The 22,648-nt window shown below is 36.9% G+C and overlaps 1 protein-coding gene across 2 annotated transcripts in view; it reads left to right on the forward strand.

The window, feature by feature from the left end:
* Klhl15 (kelch like family member 15) overlaps positions 1-22,648 on the forward strand; it is a 932,444-nt gene that overhangs the window by 508,171 nt on the left and 401,625 nt on the right. The window lies entirely within an intron of this gene.

The raw sequence follows: 22,648 nt of genomic DNA on the forward strand, positions 1-22,648 counted from the left end.
CAGAGATAGAAAACTGGTGTTGTAACTTTTAATATGAATCTTACCTCATTTTCTCAATAGCCATAATATCAGTTGAGTGTGAAAATGTCAAAATTTTGGTTGTTTGTTCTTTTATTAGTCTTCTTGTGTTGTCATTCTATAGGTGGTTTTAATTTGTTTTGGCAAATGTCAGGGCTTTGATATATTACAAAAATACTCTAAAATATTGCCTCATTAACATTGAAAAAGTGGCCTTATATTAGTCATTTAGTCTTGCCAAGCCTTACTTTGCTAGTATTACAATGTTGACAGAAATATACATTATTCTCATGCATATTTTATTTTTTATGCTTGGGATTATTGTTGAAGGGGAAAATGTATGTTTTGACTTATGTGACTCTTTTTTAGTTTATTGCCTCCCTGTTTTACCTCTTAAATTTTTAGAGTACATAAGTCAGCAACCATTTATATCATAGTTTTCCAGCCAATAAAAGTTTATGAGCATTAATTATACATGGGAATTTATTCTACAAATTGTGGAGGAATTTTCTCTACAGAGTTCTTAATAATATTATTAACAGTTCCATTTGTCCAGGATACGAATGTCTGCTCTGGATCAAAACCAGCTCTTGACCTGACTCTACTATTCCAATAAAATTTGGGAATGGATCAGAAGGAAATGTTAATTTCTCTATCTTGGGGACTTCTTTCATAGCCCTCTTTAGAATGAGAGTTTTTCTGTGATGAAATACTGAAAATTTTAACACGAGTGTAGTATTTTATGATTTATATAGAAATTTCCTATCTAATATATTTTATTATCATAATCTTGATGAGAAAGTATGAACTTCAACTGATATTAAAACTTTCCTCATGTAAATATAATATCTCTATATTTTTACTTCAAATCGAAGTGGAAATATTTCTACCTCTCCTGTTCTGCTCTTCTGAATTCCATGATCCTTTTATTTATGAGTAATTCTTTTGTTCTGCCTAAGTATATACTTGTTCCCTCTCCTTATTCTGCTTCCCAGTGCTTACTAGAGTCTATATTACATGCACACCAGTCTGTGCAATGCCTCTACTTTCTTCTCTAGTTAGATACTTCTTTTTTGTCACCCCTTTCTCACATGATCTAACTTTTAGTCATAATAATTACTGCAGTCTGTGTATCCACTAAGAAGGTATTTTCTGGATCCAGATTGCAAGATATGTTTACAGGAGTCAGATAATAATGGGGACATTTTTCTATAAGATCTGTTCACAAGTACCTCTTTAAATTTGTTCACCATGTTTTATAGTAGAAAATAGTTTATTTGAAACACTCAAATTCAACATCGTTTCCATGAGGATACTTGAGGAAAACAGTTTTTCTAGTTCCTTGGCAATATATAATTTGCCATTTTGAAGTACATTATGTACTGGCTATAATTTTTCAATTGGTTAAACCTATTCAGTGAAAAGGTAAAAAGTGCACATAAATTTGTAATTTAAATAAGCATTCAGAATTTATGTGTGTTCAAGCATCAAGAGTATTATTCACTTAGCACTTTGAAAAGTTTCTTAAGACTGTTTTAGAAATGCATTTACATGAATTAAAAGAAACATTTTTCATTTTATTTTACAAGGAATGCAGGTGCCTGAGGTAAACATACTTTATTAGCATTTATTAAGATATATAACCATAAAGATGTTTTAAACTATTACTTTGTTTTAAATTTCTTCCAACTAAAGACTATAATAAAATATTTTTATCTACGCCTGTACAATTCCCAAAGAATGATAAAAAAACATATTGTTATCTTTACAATTTCTCTCCATCCCATTGTTCTAGCATGATGGTGGAATGACTGTAATTACAGTCAGTCAGACATGTGACTATAAACATAATGACTGTACTTCTGTTGTTCACATAAGTTTGACATTTTAAAAATGATGAGTCATGATTTAGTTTTATCCCCTTTGCCTTTTGTGTTTCTTCAGTCTTCTTGATCTATTAAATTTTTTCCAATTTAATTGTGTTAATAACTAAATGCCTTATAGGATGGTTGTGTTCAAAGGTCCCTATTAAGGCTATTGATCATATAAAATATGTTAATGTCATTATTTTGTCACTTATTTCATTATACTGTTAAGTAATGAAAGTCTTAAATAGTATAAATAAAACTTGATAGATTATCAGGTCATCTTTTAGGAAATGCTTCATATTTCTATTCTGGAAAAGAAAAAGATTTAGTAAAAGAGAATGTTTAGAATATTGGGTGTCTGTTTGGAGATTTTTGTAATCATTTAGTATTAAACAAATCCACTTGGGTATTTACAAAAATATAACTTAACAGATCTCACTCAAAATATGTTATTATTGAAATGTAAAATTGGACTAAACTGTATGTGTATATTGCTTTTGAGAAACACAGGGTTTTTCCTCTGCTTCTTTTTTGCTTGTTTTTATTTTTTGGTTTAGAGGAGAAAGGGTTTATTTTTGCTCAGAGTTCCATATTATTGTCTATTATATTGGAGAAGATACAGCAGCAGGGACTTGAGGGATCCAATCATATTACATATGCAACCAGGAACAACAAATGAATACATGTTCATCCTATGCTTGCTTTCTCCAGTTATAGAGTCCAGAATCCTCTCCTCAAGAAATGGCACCCCCACTCACAATCAAGATGGAACTTCTACATCAATTAACCTAATCAAAATAATCCTCTAAGGATCCCAGAGGCCAACTTCCTGGTGATCCTAGATTCTGTGAAGTTGAGAACTAACACTAACCATCACAGTATGGCATTCTACAATGTTCGGAGTTGAAAGATATGCTATGCTCATGTTGCACTGTGATGTTCAGCATTCTCATAAATACCTCATAGGTGTTACTGTCCTCATTTTACATTTGAAAAGTATGAAATGCCAAGAACTTTGTGTGATTTTCATAAACTCATAGTTGTTACAAGTGGCTAGGCTTGGTGTAGTTGAAAAATGCTTCTAGAATCCTATCTGATGATGGTTTTAGGCATTATACACTATTATGATATTATGGGTATCAGAGACTTAGAAATATCAGTCTCACCAAATCTGATTTTGGGTGCAGAAATAGACTCATTCTTTGATTCTAAATCGCCACTGAAAATGTTCTAGAAGTATTTGCAACAGTGAATACAGATGGTCTATGGGAGTATTTCAAAACCTTCCAGATCTGGTCAATCATCCAGAAAGATACTTTAAGAATACATAACCCAGCCCCTATGATAATAAAATATTATTTATATTAAAAGCTAAGGCTAAGGCTGATACATCAGTATTTTAGTTGCTCATGAGATAGCTTGAATTATTCACTAGAAATATTTTCTAGGTTTTTTTGAAGGCTTATTATTAATATTTCAACCTCTCCTTTGTTATGGGTCTGTTTAAGTTGTTGCTATTTTCTTGGTTTCATTTTGGTTGTTTGGCTGAATCTAGAAATCCATCCTTTTTTTTTTTTCAGTTTCCCTGCACATGAAGTGCAGATTTTTTAAATCCTCCCTTATAATATCCTAAATTTATTCAGTGTCTGTTATAACATTTTCCTTTCATATTTGATTGGTTAATTTGGGCCCTTTCTTCCTGACTTTTGGTTAGTTGGCCAAAGGTATGCCAATTTTTTGTATCTTCTCATAGAACCAGATCTTAGATTTGTTGGTTTTTTGTATTGTTTTATTTTATTAATTTCTTTTATTTTCATCATTTCTTGCTTTCTATTGGGCTTGGATTTGATTTGTTCTTCATTCTAAGTTTTTAAGTGTTTTAATGTAGGCATAGCAGTATAAATTTCCCTAGGAGCACAACTTTCAGTGTGTTGGAAAGGTTTGGCTATGTTGTGTTTTCATTTTCATTTAGTTCCAAGAATTTTTTTATTTCTCTCTTGCTTTCTTCTTTGAGTCATTCATCATTCCATAATGAGTTTTTTGTTTTCAGCTTTTACAGTAACTAGAAACTTATTTTTTAATCTTTTTTTTAATCTTATCTTAATTTTTTCTTTTTTTCTTTCAATAATTTATTTGGATTACATCATGATTGTAATCCCTTCACTTGTATCTTCCCATTCCCCCTCCCTCCATTCCTCCCTCTTTGACCCTATTCCCCTCCCCTAGGCCTGTGACAGAAGGGGACCTCCTCCCCCACCATATGATACTCATTTATAATTGGAGACTAGCCCATGATGAGTTGTTTGATCTCCATGAATTTGTGTATTTGCTAGGGATTTATTTAATGTTAATTTTAAGTTTTATTGTATTGTGGTCATATAGGATACATGAAGTTATTTCAGTCTTTTTAAATTTGCAAAGATTTGTTTTATGTCCCAGGATGTGATCTGTTTTAGAGGAGCTTTTGTGTGCTACTGAGTAGAATGTGTGTTCTTTGTTTTTTTAGATGGAATGTTCGGTAGACATCTGCTAAGTCTATTTGATATATGATGTCATTTAATTCCGTTGGATTATTTTTTGTTTAATTTTTGTTCATGACCTGTCTACTGGAAAGAGTCAGGTATTGAAGTTAATTACTACTGATGAATGGATGTTAATCTGTGTCTTTTATCCCAGTAGTATATTTTTAGTGAAATTGAGTGCACCAGAATTTGGTGCATATATGTTTAGGATAGTAATGTCTTCTTAATTAACTGTTCCCTTGATTAGAATGAAGTATCCCTGCAATTTTAGCACTTCAAATGAAGATTTCAAAGCCAGCCTGTGCTACACTGAAGACCCTGTGTCAAAAAAGCAAAATAAAATGAAAACTGTTTTCTGAGGGTTAGAGAACAAATTAGGCAAAAACAAAACAAAAACAAAAACCAAAAACCAAAAAACTACATCTATAAAGCAATCTTTTATTGAAAACAATTCACAATATATTCTTATCATACTTTTACCCTCTCCCAACTTCTCTCAGATGCTCCCTCTCCACTTTCCCACATGCTCTTAAAAATATTTTTTCTGGGTCTGGAGCAGTTAAAAGCACTTGCTGGTTTTTTGTTTTGTTTTTTGTTGTTGGTTGTTTTTTGGGTTTTTTTGTTTTTGTTTTTGTTTTTGTTTTTTTGCACTTGCTGTTCTTGCAGAGTATCTGCATTCAGTTCCCAGCATTAACATGCTGCCTTACAATTGCTGGTATTTCCAGTTCTAGGCAATCTGATCCCTTCTTCTGACCTTCACTGGCAGCACACACACATATGCTGCAATACATCATGCATACAAACACTCATAGATATAACATTTTTTAAAATAATTGTTTAATATAAATTGCTGATCCTGTAGTAACATTTGAACTTTTCATAATTTTTATTAAAAGATAATTAAATCCCTTTCCGCTTCCCTTTCTGATTTCCAGCTCCTCTCAGCTACTCTTCCTCTAATCCTTCCCATGTTCCCCTCTTCCACTCTCAAGTTGACAACATCTTTTTCTTTGATTATTAATGCTACAGATATATGTATACATGTGTATGTACATACATACATACATACATACATACATACATACATACATACATACAAAAAACATAAATGCAACCTGATGAATTCATTCTTGTTTCTTTTGTGTATATGGTATTAGGGGATTGGTTAATGAGGAAAGAGGCTCATCTTAGAAAGGCTAATTCTTCCCCTTTCAGCAGTCATTAGTTGCTTGTAGTTCATTTTCTGGGGGCAGGACCCCATGAAAATACCCCCTGGCCCATTAGTATGTCTTCTGATGTTGCCATTGTTCCAATCTTGTTTATGAAGTCATTTCTAGGACAGAATATTTCATAGAAGGCTTCCTGAGATTCTGGTTCTTAAAATCTTCTGCCCCCTCTTCTGCGATGTTCCCTGAGCCATAGATGCAGAAGCTGTAATGTAGATATATCCACCGAGGCTGGCCACCCCCGTGATCCACTGATATATGCATTGGGTCCAGTTGTGGTTTCCTGTGATGGTCTCCATCTAATGTAAAGAGAAGATTCTTTGATGAGAGGTAGTAGCTATACGTATCAGTATAAGGAATGAGTATAAAGAATTATGCTGGCCTAGCAAAATGGTGGTAGAAGATCCCTTTCTAAGATTCATGAAACACTAGCTCAAGAAACGTGTATAGGTTTCCAGGACCAGGCATGATTCCCACCCACCACCCCCATTGAGTGGGCCTTAAATCTGATTTGACAGTTGTAGATTACCTCTAACATGTGAGTGCCAGTTATTGTAGCTTTGCAGATGCTGGTCATTGCTGAACTTCATAGGTACTGTTGCCTGGTAAGATGATTTACCACTTCCCTCCCTTGACAGCTTGCATAGTATTTTCTGGTATCATGGAAGTTAGACCTCAGCAAGAAGGCTTTATGGTTAGATCCAGCTCTAATCATCTGAGTCCTGTGTCCTAAGTGTGTGGTATCTTCAGCATATAGGCTTACTTTCAACCTCAGAGGAAACTAAGAGCTACATGAATATTTATATTGTTTCAGAAGTCACTTGGACTACCCTGACTACTCATTTGAAAGGAAGTTTCTGTTGCTCAATACTGGGGATTATCTTACTCTGTGGTTCTTGTTGGGAACATTGTTAGCCAGAGTTATGTAAGTTCCTTTAAGTGTGTAAGTTGTGTGTGTGTGTGTGTGTGTGTGTGTGTGTGTGTGTGTGTGCACATACATATATGTTATGGAAGTTTTGGTTTTATAATATGTAAATATGTTTTTGTTTTAATCCCAGGTGTGGGATATGGTGGATACTCCAGTTTGTTCACAGCTGATAACTGCCTCATGAGAGGGCACGTGATCTTTGTCAGTGGGAATAAATGCCAGACCCAGAAAGAGACAAGGGCCTCTGAGAAAGAAGGCAGCTGCTGGTGCTTCCCCCTGCTGCTCCTGGTTGCTGTTGATGCAGCTGGCGATATCCTGAAATGACAATTGGATTTGCCCCAAGGAACCCAATGACCCTAAACTGCAGGAAATAGCTAAAGAAAACTATGTCCCCTCTCCCCACTGAACTTCTTTCTCTCCCACCTGATGTTGGGGTGTTGGAAGGGATTGGGGTGGAGAATGGAAAGAGAGATAAAAGAAACCAAAATAAAAATAAATTTAAAAAGTAACACCTACACACATATGTGTATGTGTGTAAACATTTATATGTATTGTGTATAGTTTTAAGTAAATACGAAATGACTCCTTGAGACCTTATCAAACAACCTTGGTGTTATTTACCCCTTGTCCCTCCTCCTCTTTCTGTATTGAGTTCCCCCCCCCTCCTTCCCATCTGGAGCCCTCTTCACTTTCCCCCCATTTTTTCACTTCATATCAACTGTAATCAGTTTTTACATGTGGGATCCAATTGTATATTTCGGCAGCACAATGAAAAAAATAAAGGTGCTGACCCTTTGTGTTATTTTCTCCAGATTGGGCCTGCTTTCTTCAGAAGAATTCTGATCCCTGTTCTGATCTGCTCTCTCAAACAAAGGCCATTCTGTCTATTGAACAGCATGGCAAATGTTGCATTGAAAAGAAATAAAGAAGTTTTGTCCAAATCAGTCTTTTTAGATTTCACAAGTGGAAAGTTGGTTTGAGGCCAAATTTATTCCATATAGTATACAAAGAAACAATCAAATGTTATCAGTCCATAACTACACATTGTTTCATCTTTTGTCTTTAGGTGAGTACATTGCTTTCAACACCTTGCTTTTCTTAGAATTGTTCTTAGATAGGACCATCACACGACACCTTGGCCTGAGACAAGGGCATTAATGTGTCACAAAAGAAAAATAGGGAATATGGTACAGTAAAGCTGTGCATTCAGCTGAGCTTCAGGAGGTTTATACCATTGCAGAGACCAAAGTGTAGTAAGGTTGGTACTATGTTTTTCTTAAAGGTCTGTTAATTCTAAACAGGTTGAGTACCCAGTATGTAAATAGTGTGAGTACACAGTTATAAATGAACTCACATCACGTTATTAACTTGATTACAGATTAGGTAAAAGTTTGACTTGAAAAGGCAAGCTTCAAACAGCATTCTCAGAAAAACCATACCCACACTCAAGTTATGTGGAGTGAAAGGGTATTAAGAATATAGCAAATGAGTGATGCGAGTCATATCTTAGTTTTGTAAAGGGCATACTTATTCATATACTAAAAAATTCACAGTAAATATTTTCAGACACTAAATTAATGTTTTAGGGAAAGAAGAGGGGTAGGAAATTAATTTATATAGGGAAAAAAGTTGGTGTGTTACACCCAAGGAGGAAAGTATAAGGAAAGATCACAAAGTTGACTGCACAAGATTTGGTAAAACTTATGTTCAGTCAATGCTGGATGTTAGGGCTAGACTAAGAGTATGAACCCAAATTCTGTAGGAGTATGAAGCAAATGAGATTAAATAAGACCTAATCCTGGATGTGCTTTAGAGAGATGAAGATAACCCTAAAAAGGAAAGTCAAAATATAAGTATATGTCATTAGCCCGCTTCCCCTTCCTCTGAGTAACACCATGCCTCCCCACCAAGGGGAAGTGATCAAATAAGGGGCACCAGAGTTCATGTGAGAGTCACTCCCTGCTCTCTACACAACCATGGAGAATGAGTTGTTCATAGCCTAGATCTGACTAGGGGATACAGGTTTACTGCATGCATTGTCCTTGGTACAGCAGTGTGTGCAGGCTCCCTGGGTCCAGATCCACCAGCCTTGATGGTCTACTTGTGGGGCCCCTGGAACCTCTGCGTCATTCTATCCTTCCATTCTTCCATACCACTCTCACCTGGAGTCCAGCAACAAGTCACACTATCTATTCCAATCCCCCGCTGAGTGGAGACTCTCAGAGGACATTCATGTTGGGCTAATATCCACTTATAAGTGAGTATGTACCATGTGTGTCTTTCTGTGTCTGGGTTAACTCACTCAGGATGATCATTTCTAGTTAAGTTCCATCCATTTGCCTGCAAATGTCAAGATTTGCTTGTTTTTCATGGCTGAGTAGTATTCCATTGTGTAATTGTACCACAGTTTGTTTATCCATTCTTCAACTGAGGGACATCTAGGTTGTTTCCAGATTCTGGCTATTTTGAATAAGACTGCTATGAACATGGTTAAGCAAATGTCCTTGCGTGGTGGAGCATCTTTTGGGTGTATGCCCAGGAGTGGTATAGCTGGGTCTTGAGGTAACACTATTCCCAATTTTCTTAGAAAGCACCAGATTGATTTCCAGAGTGGTTGTACAAGTTGTCATTTCCAAGAGCAATGGAGGAGTGTTCCCCTTTTTCCACATCCTCGCCAGCATGTGATGTCACTTGAATTTTTGATCTTATCCATTCTGATGGGTGTAAGATGGAATCTCAGAGTCATTTTGCTTTGCATTTCTCTGATGACTAAGGACCCATTTTTTTCTTTATTTTTCTTGCTATTTTGTTTTCTTATAAATAATCTGGGTTACAGCTTTTAAAAATTCTGTATGTATTTTATTTAGACCTTGTGATGGAAACATAATCTAATCATCTGTGTCTTTCCTTTCTTCCTTCTCTCCCTCTCTACCTCCATGCCCCTTCTTCTCTTTCTTTTTAAAAAAATTTTTACATTTGCATTTATATCATTACATATATGCAAAATAAACTATATAAAGCAAGAAACATCACAAAACAATCAGGAATTATATTAATGTTACGTTCATAAGGATTTGGCTATTTGTATTTGGCAACCTTGAAGAAAACATATTTCCAATTTTGGTGAGTCTAAAATTTTGAATATAAATAAATGTCTAATATATCTTATCTCTAGCAACTTAAAACCGTTACTAGACCTAAGAATATCTTAACCCCTAAACAACTAAGATTAATGGTAAAACTAAATTATCTGTTCTTCAACCCCATCAGAGACTTGAGAAGGAATAAAATTAATTGCCCATGTAAACAGGAAGCAGGTTAGTAGCTTCCAATGTGAAAAAGAAAAATGATAAGAGACAGTTTGCTGCCTGAAAGCCACCCAAAACTCTCTATAATGTTGGAGCATACTCTTCAGCCTTCTGGTCCAATACAGCTGACAGACATATTTGTGAGGCAGAAACTATTGAGGACTTGCTTACCCTGTCTTGGCAGAGTTTGACTGTCAACTCTGCCTGCATCCAAGCTTGCCCATTTCAGGCAAAATTCTGTCAGTAGCTGAGATGAGGACATTTTCCCAGTGGCTGGATTGCCACATTTAAAGCAATCTCCATTAGGAGGCTAATTGATGCCCATCATCTTCTTTGAGGTAGTCTGTGTGTTGCCAGGAGTTAACCTGTCTTATTGTTAAAGAATCCTTAAAGGAATGAAAACATCTTTAAACGCCGTTCCATGAACCCTGTTTCTTAATTGGGTTATTTGTTTCGGTGGAGTTTAATATTTTTCAACTCTTTATATATTTTGTCGGATGTAGGGTCGGTGAAGATTTTCTCCCAGTCTGTAGACTGTTGTTTTGTTCTGTTGACAGTGTTCTTTGCTTTACAGAAGCTTTTCAGTTTCAAGAGGTCCCATTTATTAATTGTTGATCTTAGAGCCTGGGCTATTGGTGTTCTGTTCAGGAAGTTGTCTCCTGTGCCAATGAGTTCCAGGCTCTTCCCTACTTTTTCTTTTTTAGTGTATCTAGTTTTATGTTGAGATCTTTAATCCATTTGGACTTGAGTTTTCTTCAGGTTGATAAATATGTATCAACTTGCATTTTTCTATATGTAGGCATCCAGTTAGACTAGAACCATTTGTTGAAGCTGTTATCTTTCTTCCATTGCATGGATTTGGCTCCTTTGTCAAAAATCAAGTTTCCATAGGTATGTGGGTTTATTTCTGGGTCTTTTATTCAATTCCATTGATCAACCGGCCTGTTTCTATGCCAGTACCATGCCATTATAATTATTGTTGCTGTATAGTACAGCTTGAGATCAGTGATGGAGATTCATCCAGAAGATCTTTTATTAAACAGGATTATTTTAGATATTCTGTTTTTTTCATATGAAGTTGATAGTTGATGTTTTATGGGTTGCAAATAATAGTGTAGGTATTTTGATAGAGATTGCATTGACTCTTCAAAGTGCCTTTGTTAAGATGGCCATTTTTACTATGTTGATTCTCTCGATCCACGAACAAGGGAGATCCTTCCATCTTCAGATATATTCTTCAATTTACCTCTTCAGAGACTTGAATATATACATATAAGTCTTTCATTTGCTTGGTTAGAGTTACACCAAGATACTTTATATTATTTGTGGCTATTGTTAATGGTGTAGTTTCCCTAATTTCTTTCTCAGCCCATTTTTCATTTGTATACAGGAGGGCTACTGACTTTTTTTTAGTTGAATTATTATCCAGCCACATTGCTAAAGGTGTTTATCAGCTATAAGAGTTCTCTGGTGGAAGTTTGGGGGCCACTTATGTACACTACCATATGATCTTTGAATAGAGATACTTTGACTTCCTTTTTTCAAATGTGGATCTGCTTGATCTCCTTTTGTTGTCTTATTGCTAGCTTCAAATACTATATTGAAGAGATATGGAGAGAGTGGGCAGCCTTGTCTAGCCCCTGATTTTAGTGGGTTTCATTGAGCTTCTCTCCATTTAACTTGATGTTGGCTGTTAGCTTGCTATATATAGTCTTTATTATGTTTAGATACGTGCCTTATATCCCTGATCTCTCCAAAACTGTAAACATGAATGAATGTTGGATTTTGTCAGATTCTTTTTTGGCATCTAAGGAGATGATATGTTTTTTCTTTCAGTTTGTTCATATTGTGGATTACTTTGATGGATTTCCATATATTGAACCATCCATGCATCCCTGGAATGAAGCCTACTTGGTCATGGTGAATGATATCTTTGATGTGTTCTTGAATTCAGTTTGAAAGTATCTTATTGAGTATTTTTACACCAATGTTCATAAGAGAACTTGGTCTGAAGTTCTTTTTTGAGTCTTTGTGAGATTTAGGTATCAAGGTGACTGTGGCTTCACATAATGGGTTTGATGATGTTCCCTCCATTTCTATTTTGTGGAGTAGTTTGAAGAGTATTGGTATTAACTCTTCTTTGAAGGTCTGGTAGAATTCTGTGCTGAAAGCATCTGGCCCTGGGCTTTTTTCGGTTGGGAGAATTCTGATACCTGTTTCTATTTCTGTAGGAGAAATGGGGCTATTTAATTTGTTTATGTGATCTTGATTCAACTTTGGCAAGTAGAATATAACAAGAAAATTGCCCATTTCATTTAGATTTTCAAATTTTGTGGCATATATGCCTTTGGATTTCTCCAATGTCTATTGTTATGTCTCCCTTTTCACTTCTGATTTTTTTGATTTGGGTAGTGTCTCTCTGCCTTTTACTTTGTTTGGCTAAGGATTGGTTCATCTTATTGATTTTCTCAAAGAACCAGCTTTTGGTTTGTTGACTCTCTGAATTGTTCTCTTTATTTCTAATTTATTGATTTCAGCAATGAGTTTGATTTTTCCCAACTGTCTACTCCTCTTGGGTGTTTCTGCTTCTTTTTTCCTAGGGCCTCTAGATATGTCATTAAGTTGCCTGTATGAGATGTTTCCAATCTCTTTATGAAGGCACTTAGTGCTATGAACTTTCCTCTGAGCACTGCTTTCAATGTGTCTCATAAATTTGGGTATGTCCTCCCTTAATTTTCACTGAATTTTAGGATCCCCAATATCTTTCTTTATTTCTTCTCTGACCCAGTCATCACTGAATTAAGAGTTGTTCAGTTTCCAAGTATGTGTAGGCTTTTTGTTATTTCTGTTGTTGTTGAACTCCAGCTTTAGTCCATGGTGATCTGATAAGATACAAGGTATTATTTCAATATGGCCAATTTTGGAGGAGGTTCCATGAGGTGCTGAGAAAAAGGTATGATCTTTTGTGTTTGGGTGATAAGTTCTGTAGATGTATGTTAGGTTGATTTGATTCATGACATCTGTTAGTGTCATTATTTCTCAGTTTAGCTTCTGTTTCGTTGACCTACCCTTTGGTGAAAGTAAGGTGTTGATGTCTCCCACTATTAATGTGTGGCTATCAATGTGTGGTTTAAGTTTTATTAATGCCATTTTCTGTAGATCTCAGAAGTGCTTGAAGACCACGTATCTATCTATCATCTACTTATTCCTTTGAAAACATATACAAAAATCTAAATAAAGCTTATTCTAGAATTAAGTAATTTAGTATCTAGTAAGATTTATAACTCCTACCCAGGTCTAGCCAATGGACAGAACATTCTCCACAGTTGAGTGGAGAGTGGGGTATGACTTTCACACAAACTCTGGTGCCTCATATTTGACCATGTCCCCTGAAGGGGGAGACCTGGTGGCACTCAGAGGAAGGATAGTAGGTTACCAAGAAGACACTTGATACCCTATGAGAATATACAGGGGGAGGTAATCCCCCTCAGGAACAGTCATAGGGGAGGGGAATAAGGGGAAAATGGGAGGGAGGGAAGAATGGGAGGATACAAGGGATGGGATAACCATTGAGATGTAACAAGAATAAACTAATAAAAAATTTTTAAAAAGATTTATAAGTGACCAAATATCAATTTCTATTTCTAATCATCCTGAACAAGTTATAACAGCTATTTTTCACCTTTTCAAATAAGTTGAACATGTATAATACATTAAATAAATGTCAAACAAAATGATTTTATGTTTATACCAACATACAATATACAATTTAAGTTTCCATTAACATACCATATATAATACATGAAGCAAAAGTTTGAAAATGGAAACAATCGTAAATTTCCATCAATCTACAATACCAATGTGAAATATTTGAATACCAATGCACATTATTTGAGGCTAGTAGATTCAATAATCTACTTTTTATTCTATAAACCTATATCCTCCCTTCCTCCCCCCCCCTTTTCCTTAATATTAGATGGGATAGAAAGATAGGAGAGAAAGATAGAAGAAAGAAATCCGCAAATGAAACTTTTATTAATGGCAACTAATCCCCTTAGGCAAAAATGAACATTGGTAACCCACCAAAACCCACTACCCCACCTATTGGGAATGGGGGCGTAGTTCTCTCAAAATTACTTTTTACTGTTTGGGGAGAAAGCATCTTTTTTGGTACCCTTAGAAAAATAATATATTGGCCAAGCACTGGGAAAGCTAGCTATATCTATTTTTGTCTAGCCTTTTTGGGATCGATCCTTTTGGCTAGTCATTTTATTGTTAATATGCATGCAATTTCTGGAGGAAGCAGTAGTGCCAGAGGCAGAAGTTCGATCTTCATCACTGTCCTGTTTTTTCTCTGAAAGTAAGCAAACTTTTGAAATCATTAGTATAGGTATGTTAGTACATATATAATTTTTCACGGGAAGATCAGTTGAGGCACCTTGCTCGAGGTGCCAGAGGCATGCTTTTAGGGTTAAATCATCCAGACTGCCTGCTTCCTCTTCAGCTTTGTCCTGCTTTTTGCAAATAATACAAGGCTCTACCTGCATATACACCAACAGGCCAGAAGAGGACATTAATTCTCCAAGCTGTATGAAACAATGTCAAGCTGTAAGAACCAGGTAGTTCTTAAGATTCACTTGCTATAGGGTCAGATCTAATCTTTATAAGTTTGGTTGGTAGTCATATTTTTTCACTCCATGTGGAAACATACGCATAATCATTACCATTATTGCCAGAATCTCCTTGTTCTCTCCTAGGAGTTATTGTGCTTTCTATCTCTACAGTTTCTTTGCACAATTAAAGCACTGAGTATTATGATATCTGGGCTCTCTGGCTAAAGCTTGTCCCACAATATTATTTTGATACTCCTGAGAGTTGATATTAACTGTCTCTTTTACCCAGTCATCTAATGGAGCGCCTCTTTCCTTTAATGGTCTAAGTATCCTATTACATTCAGTATTAGCATTCTCATAAGCCATGACAAGTTTTAATGCCTGTTTGGTGTCAGAATCTGGCAACACCCTATCCATAGCAGATCCTTATCTCTGCAAAAATTCTGTAAAGGGCTCCAGAGGTCCTTGGAATACTTTAGTAAATGGAATAGTTGTTTTCCCAGGTTCCTCTACCAGCTCCCAAGCTCTCATGGCTGCATTATGACATTGTTTAATCACTTTATCTTCAGCTTGAATTTGTTCTCTTAAGTTAGTATATTGCCCTTCCCCAAGCAATTGATCTATATTAATATTTATTCCCTGTGTCCTATTTTTTTGTTCTATTCTTACAGCCTTTTATCACCACCATGATAACCACTGTAAATATTGTGCTGCTTCCAATACCGCTGAAACTAAAATCATTCAATCTTTGGGAACAAGTCTATTCTGAGTGGCCCAGTTGTTTAACATTTGTTTAATGAAGGCAGAGTGTATACCATATTTGAGGACGGATTCCTTAAAATGTTTTAAATCCATCATTTCTACAGGATGCCAGGCCATTTCATCATAACCCTCAGCATCATTTTGTGCTGGCACATGTCTTACAGTGCCTGGAAAAGCTGAAGGTGTCTCGGCAACTCTGGAGGTGTCCTCCACCGGGACATTTTCCTCCAAAGACCTTTTGGTCTGTCTGCCTTCCTTTTCCTCTGGTTTCTGACCTTCTCCACCCTTTTTAACCAAAGGTGCCTTCTGCTTTTCCAGCCTTTTCAGTTTTTTCTGCATTTTGCCCATTTGTTCAGTCAAGTCAGTAATTCTTTCTAAAAGGATAGAGCTTATTGACTCTTCTGTTTTTTTCTGGCTTTCTGATCTCTCTATTTTCTGTCCTTCATCACTCCCAGTCACCAAAAATTCTATTTGCTTTCCCATCCCTTCATTTTCTTTCCTCACTCTTTCCATCTGTCCAATTAAATCTGCAATCTTTTCCAAAAAGATAGAATTATCTGATCTTTCTTCTTTTCTATATTATTAGCCTTTCTTCTAATCCTTCTAATAATAAAATACAATAAAAGAACAATGAAAAACAGAGAATTCCCTCTAAGTATGTCAGGAAAGAGTTTTGCAATGGTAGTTGCGACTTTGTTGATACCCTGAAACAGCATTTCTGTGCCTTCACATTCTGAATCTTCCTTCATACCATTAGAAACTGTGGAACCCATCATGCCCCACGTTGTGTACCACTTGTAGGCTCAACTTTCTTAACCAATATATTTTATTAACAACTTAGTGACCGAGCATACAGCACTTATCACCTGACTAACCAAAACAATAGGAAAAGAGGATTAAGGAACACAATAACAGAACCGTAAGGATATAAGTTCTGAGGAAATATTATCCTGGCACAATCTGCAGGATTTCTTCTGCTGGAACCTACAGTAACCAGAACAGAGAACCTCAGTAGGAACCGGAGCCCCGAAGCCTTCCCTCGAGCGGTTTTCTCTAGGAGCATCTCAAAGTGCAGCTATGAACAGCCAAAACTATCCCAAGTCTCCAAAAAGCCTCGCCTCCAGTTTTGGGCTCATTTATATATCTCCTCCCAGAATCTGTTCGCTGGATCCTTTCAGCTGACAACAATCAAGGTGGTCCATCTTCTAGTGGATTAACCAACCTCACCTGTTCTCTCACAAGACCATTCCAATCCCTCATTTGGGATCCTAAAAAAACAGGTTTATCTCTCCTTCAGAGAGGGTGTGTAATGTTTGGAAGGTATAAATAGAACCCCACAGACAATGGGACAACACTTTTTGCATTGCTACAGTGCTTCACTGTGCAACTCTTCGCTGGTCTTTGCTGGTCTTTGCTGTTCTTCACTTGACAGAGAAACATTCCAGAGAACTTCTTAAGGTGCTGTGGCTGATCCTGGCCCCTTCCATTGACTTTTACTGATTTTGTAGAGCCTTGCTGTTTCTACTGGATCATGCCACTGCTACAGATTCCTGTTGTTGTTTGGTGTCATCTATTGGACTATACAGCTGGTATCCTGACAAGGCAGAGTGGAATTGGCCCAAGGAATTACATCTGAACAGGTCCACAATCCCTTTTTCCTATTAACATTCTTTCTCCCCTTCCTTTGGTCGGTGGGTTAAGAGTGAGGTTGGAGTGTTTAAGAACCCTAAATAAAGTAGGTTTTGAAAACTCTAAGCCTCCACATGTGTTTGAATGCTTGGCCCATAGGGAGTGGCACTACTTAGGAGATATGGCCTTGTTGGAGGCCATCTGTGACTAGAGGCAGACTTGAGGTCTCAAGTTAGTTCTCTCCTTAAGCCTTCAGATCAAGATCTAGAACTTTCACCATGTCTGCCTGCATGCTGCAATGCTTCTCATCATTGACAATAAGGAAACTATAAGTTAGCCCCAATAAAATGTTTTCCTTTTCATAGTGTCTCTTCACAGAAAAAGAAATCCTAAGACAGGCCTCATTCTTTAAAATACTATTGATTAAGTAAAAAATATCTATTTTTAATGTTATAACTCACATTTTCTTTTTTGTGATATATTTTTTATTGAAAAATAAAATCATTCATATTGCATCTCAATTGCTATCCCATCCCATGCATCCTCCCATTCGTCCCTTCCTCCCGCTTTCACCCCACTCCCCTTCCCTATGAGTGAACTCACATTTTCTTTAGATATGTCACTATTGTTTGTATAATTAGAAGTTGAATAAGAGAAATCTATATAGTTAATACAGATTTTCTAAATGTCTTGCTGTTATCAAATCAGGCTTCGCATTAATCACTTTGCTGACAAATCTAATCTTATGTATTATAGCATGCTTGGCCTAAACAAACACAAATTTAAGTTGAATAGCCAACTATTTTGATATTATCTAAGACCTAAGGATCTTTGGGTAGAAGAATGTGCTGGTTTTCCTTCTATTGCTGCAATAAACACCATGAACAGAACCAGATTGTAAGAGAAAAAGATTTATTTGGCTTACAGGTTATAGTTAATCATGAAGGGAAGTCGGGGTAGGAACTCAAGCAGAATTAAGGAAGAACACTGCCTATTTGCTTGCTCTCTACAGCTCACTCAGCTTACTTCCTTATATATTCCATGACTATCTTTTCTAGGGTGACACCTCCTACAGTGACCCTACACCAATCATCAATCAAGAAAATGTCTCACAGACTTGCACACAAGCCCGTCAGATAGAAGCAATCCCCCAACTGCAGTACCTTCTTCCTATATTACCCCAGTTTGTGTCACATTGACAACCCCCCCAAAAAAAACAAAAACAAAAACAAAAAACCCCCCAAAACTCCAACAACTTAACAGGCACAAACCGTAAATAAAACATAACTGCAGTTTTGAAACATGACAGGTATTGTCTGGTTGCAGTTAGCAACACAAACATCTAATGAATGTTATTGCAACATTGATAATCTGTTTCTAATACTGACAGATTTTTGGATTTATGTAGATGGTAAATAGTAAACAGTTTTCAATTTTAGAACCTGGCTATGAAATATTTACATGCTGTCAAATTAGATGATTTTGATTATTTTACAGGATATTTTTAGAGTTTATGTTTTTAAACATTCTTTTTATATTACATCTAAAAATGAACATACAAAGTAATAAATTTCATTATGGAATTTTAAACTTAGTTTTTCCAATGACTTGGGTGTTTTAAAATTATTTCCACTCAAATTATTTTTAAATATATTGTAAACTAAATTGTAAATTAATTCATGCCATTTCTGTCAGTAAACTGAATTTTAAATTTCATTTACATTTTCAGGATGTGTGGATCATTCAATAAATATTTAGATAACAACTTATATGTATTAATTTTGAGCTGGTATTATATGTTCTAATCTTTCCTTGAGTTAATTTTTATATATTGAATTATAACTGGCTCTATAAAACATTATTAAATATTTAAAATGTATTAATTTTCACAATTTTTTGAAGCAAAGAATACATTTTATCACTGCACATTATAAGTGTTAGGATTCAAAAATAGAGTGAGATGCAACATATCTGTTATGAAGAGATTTATTGTAGAAGCATGGTGAAAGAACCAAAATGGGGAGGGGTTCCCCAGGGAGGAGAGAGAGAGAGAGAGAGAGAGAGAGAGAGAGGGAGAGAGAGAGAGAGAGAGAGAGAGAGAGGGAGAGAGAGAGAGAGAGAGAGAGAGAGAGAGAGAGAGAGAGAGAGAGAGAGAGAGAGAGAGGGAGAGAGAGAGCGCTTTGTCCTTTTTATCCTGTGCCCCTACTGGTGGTGGCAGGTGAAGATGTAAGAGGTTGCTAAGCAACCTACAGGCAGGCCACTTATATGCTAACATTTCTTCCTTTTCCTATAATTAAAAAGATGAGGACGTTGGATTGCTTTTCATGCAAGGTAAGTTAAAGTATATAAATGCAGGTTCATTGGAAGCAGCTCTTGGCTACCATGCAAAGAGTGAGGGGGCAGAGAGAGAAAAAAAGCAAGAGCAACAAAATATCTCGATTATATGGTAAAGGGGAAGGAAAAGACCTGCTCTGGAAAGTTCAGGGCATGTCAGCCATGTCCTGCACCAGATAGGGACTGAGGAGTTCTGGGAGAATCTGGAGATGCTTGTCCCAGGTCTGAAGCACACCATTCCAGTTTTTTGTTGATAATAAATGGATAAGGAATAAAGCAGTTTTTGGCTGCTTCCTGCTGACATTGGGGTGACAGTAGGGCATCAAAAGGCTGAAATGTTGGCCAAGTCCAGAAAGAGCATATTTGCTGTCATGTTTGCTGCTGTCCATGTTTGTTGCTGAGAACATCTGTGGCTAAAAGGAACAATGCAGGTTCAGCTGGCACAATCTCTGAGGTTGGACTGAAACACCCATGGGTAGCTGCTTCTGCATTGTCTTAAATGTAGGAAATCTGGCAGGAAATCTGACTATACACAAAAGATAAAGTTAAGTAGGTTACATAGAAAATGTCTTTTAGGTGTACATTTGAAACTTTTGGGAGAGTGAGCAGAGATGGAAGTTTGGGGGTGAAGAAAAGCTTGAACATATGGAACCTCCTTCAATTTACCCAGTTGCTGGCAGTAATTGAAAGGGTCTTGTTTTGTATCTGTTCAACTTTGGATGCAGAGGTGTGTAAGCTTAGCAGCCCTTACTGTGGGCACAGAGATTTGAAATTCTCTAGAAGGTATCCCAGAGGACAGCCTGGAGCGACAGAGAATAGACTGTTCCCATGAAGAGGTGGAGTCAAGGAACTGTCCAACTGTCCCCAGAACAAGATTTAACTCAAAAATTGGTGCAGTCTGTTGCAACATCTCATCAGTGCTGGTCAGAGACCAAGAACATAGCATGAACAGGAACAGGCCAAGCCCATAGACACAGTTCATCTAGCACTCGGATTTTAGCAGTGAGGGGTGGGGCGTGGAAACCTGTGCCAGAGAGGAATCTCACCCAAATGGAAAGGTCCTAACTGAAGGTCATCAAAAAGAACCAGCTGTAGTCATGAACTGAGGTTGGGGTACCTGTGCTTCCTGGTGAACCAGAGAGATGCTGGCAGTCTCTAGAACAAAGGGAAGCATTTATGCCAACTAAGAAGGAGAGAACCCATCAATCATCTAGTATTGGGTGCAGAAATCTGGCAATCATAGAAAGGGGAAGGAATCCCAACCTCTGAAATAGGCAACAGGTGGCAAGCTGTTGATTGACAGTACTTATTTTGATTCCATTTGACCTGAGAGGTGGATTTTCTGTAGCTTACAAGAATCTTTTTAAGTTTACAAAGGGAGATAAATTTTAGACATGTTAGCATCACCATTGTTTGCAATTTGCAGTGGAATATACACTGTAGAAAAGGTAGCAGATATACATTTTTGTGTTATAGTATAGAAAAGGCTTGGGGGGAAAAACTGGAAGCCTTACAGATCTTTCTGACAGAGCTCCACTGATTGATGTCAAGGCTCTGAATGCTTAATACAATAATAATTGCATAGCAACAGGAAAAAATCTGAAGCATTTTTAAAAGGCAAACTAAAGGAAATTTAAAATCTTGAACTTGGACCTATGATACTATGAGACACAGGTGAAATTGCTGTGAGCAGTCAGTGTCTTTTAGTTAAAAGAATGGTAAAATGTTGCATCTGAGACCTGCTTTTTAAATCTGGTAGTAAGGTAGACTGTACCTAAACCTGGCAGTAGTAGCTCTAGGAGCGAAGCTTAAGGCTTGGTCCCCTGAATGTGAAGAGGACTGACAAAGCATCTGAAGCTTCCCATGACAGATGCTGGCAATGTGACCATGCAGCCCGAGTATGAGGTTAGAACAGACCTGCAGTGTTGCCCTGGGTTCAGCAAGGTTGCTGAATCTAGGAGCCATCCATACTCTGCCAGGCCATGGAGTTCGAAGGCTGGAAGTGTCAATAGTGCTTGTACTGGTTGAAGGTCCAGTGGCTGGGCACAGAGGTCAAGTTGTACAGAAGCATTTTGAATTCCAGAGCCAGTCTGCTGGCATGCAGGCCGTGGCTTGTTGAGGCAGCTGTAGGACCAGTGCCCTTTTCTGGCTGCAACAGCTGTGGGATCACTTTCCTCTCCTGGCTGAATTCAAAACAGATCCCTGAAGAAGTTGACTCAGGCTGGACTCCTTGATATCCGTGGGAGGCAATGGCTCACCAGCCAGAGGGAGTCAAAGTGTCTGGGAAGGCTGTGTTCTTCCCTGTCTCACACTGGCAGCACCACTTGTCTAGCTACTGGTCCAGGGGCCTGGCACTAAAATACCTTCTTATTCCAATGGAGTTCTTCCAGGTGGGTTATCTTCCAGGAACTTTGACCACCAAGTGGAAAAATACCATTGAGTACAGTATAACAATCCTATTGGATCAGCACTGCAGTTTTGAAATCAGTGAATGCTGGCTAGTGGCAAAAGCCTGTTTGCTGTCTTTCCTTACAGAACCCTGGGGCTCACCATGGAGTAGCTCTTCTGAAGCTTGTTTATGGAGTCCTAGTGCCTATGAAACCAAAATACTAAGTTCTATAGCAGATGGTGCTTTTTATATTATTTTCATTATACTTAAGGAACAGTTTTCATTATACACTCTTCAAATGTACATTTAAAGTTCTTAGAATTCCCATAGCAAGAAGACAAAAAACAAAACAAACAAACAAAAACACCTTAAAATTCTTCATGTTCTTCTCCAGTTATGAGTATCAGAAACTCAAAACCATAGACATTTTTCTTTGTTCAGAATTTATTATTGAGGAAAAAGTTAATATTATATAAAATGCATGGTTTTACATTGCTGTGGCACTAAAATTCACAGTTTGATTACCTGAATAAGAGAACTACAGAAGATTGGGCCCATTAATATCACTAAGCCCCTCCCAGTTAATGGTTGCTAGGGGAGAGAAAAACAATTTCTTCATGGTATACCCAATTGGTAAGGTTGCCATATTCCTCTCATCAACCCTAATGAAACTCATAGCACTGAAAGTTCAGCAAAGGAGGAAAAACAGAAAAGGGCATGAATAACCACACAACTGCACAACAGAATAAATTCAATCCAAGAAAGAAAATCTGTGTGATGGAGATCACTAGTTTGAGAAAACAGAAAGCTCATTTTCTCCTTATAGACTAGAATATCTATATTACGACTGAAAACTTTCTTCCTTTCTTGACCTAAGATTGGCCATTGCTTGGAATAATCAGGGAGTGGTGAGTAAAAAAATGTCAGGTGACAGATGAACATACCTTACTCACTCTAAATTGTCATTGATGAAGGATCATCAGGGCAAGGGGACAAGAATCTATTAGAAAATGTGCTGGCTAGTTTTATGTCAATTTGATACCAGCTAGAG

The sequence above is a fragment of the Acomys russatus genome, chromosome X, assembly GCF_903995435.1.
Source record: "Acomys russatus chromosome X, mAcoRus1.1, whole genome shotgun sequence".
Lineage (NCBI taxonomy): Eukaryota > Metazoa > Chordata > Mammalia > Rodentia > Muridae > Acomys > Acomys russatus.